General features: G+C 43.1%; 1 protein-coding gene across 6 annotated transcripts in view; it reads left to right on the top strand.

Annotated features, from left to right (window-relative positions):
• The window catches only part of kifc3 (kinesin family member C3), a 35,363-nt gene that overhangs the window by 10,486 nt on the left and 23,898 nt on the right, over window positions 1-979 (top strand). The gene's annotated exons all lie outside the window — the stretch shown is intronic.

A 979-nucleotide genomic window follows, 5' to 3' on the forward strand; every position in this document is an offset into this window, starting at 1 on the left:
TATATGTATATGTATATATGTATGTATGTGTATATATATGTATATATATATGTATATATATATGTATATATATGTATATATGTGTATATATATGTATATATGTATGTATATATGTGTGTGTGTGCGTGTGTGCGTGTGTGTGCGTGTGTGTGCGTGCGCGTGTGTGCGCGCGTGTGTGTGTGTGTGTGAGAGGGTGGCGCGCGAGAGAGAAAGGTAATGAAAGTTGAGAGCAGTGTTGAGAGCCCTGTCATGTTGAAGCTGTTAAAGGAGCTGTTAAGAAGCTGTTAAAATGCTGTTGATGTTTATGTTTACTGTTGTCCTCAGTGGGGCTGATAATAAAGACCCCACCTGAAGGGAGTTAGGTCTGGAGCTAATGTTAGCTTTGGCTAAATCACAAAGTCTCCTCTGTGCATTGCAACCACGGTTGGGGCGCTAAAGCAGGACCTAACGTGTAACCAGCCACGTTACAGTCACTGTTGGGGGGAAAAAAAGCATTTATTTAATTGAAAGTGGTAAAAAAAAACCTTTTTATGTAAATATCCCATGTCACAACGTGGACACCTGCCTATATACACTATATTACCAAAAGTATTCGCTCACCCATTCAAATGATCAGAACCAGGTGTCCTAATCCCTTGGCCTGGCCACAGGTGTATAAAATCAAGCACTCAGGCATGCAGACTGTGAAACAAGACATTTGTGAAAGAACGGGCCGCTCTCAGGAGCTCAGTGAATTCCAGCGTGGAACTGTCATAGGATGCCACCTGTGCAACAAATCCAGTCGTGAAATTTCTTCGCTCCTAAATATTCCACAGTCAACTGTCAGCTCTATTATAACAAAATGGAAGCGTTTGGGAACAACACCAACTCAGCAACGAAGTGGTAGGCCACGTAAAGTGACGGAGAGGGGTCAGCGGATGCTGAAGTGCATAGTGCAAAGAGGTCGCCGACTTTCTGCACAGTCAGTTGCTACAGAGCT

This window comes from Cynoglossus semilaevis, chromosome 5 (assembly GCF_000523025.1).
Source record: "Cynoglossus semilaevis isolate Cse_v1.0 chromosome 5, Cse_v1.0, whole genome shotgun sequence".
Classification (NCBI taxonomy): domain Eukaryota; kingdom Metazoa; phylum Chordata; class Actinopteri; order Pleuronectiformes; family Cynoglossidae; genus Cynoglossus; species Cynoglossus semilaevis.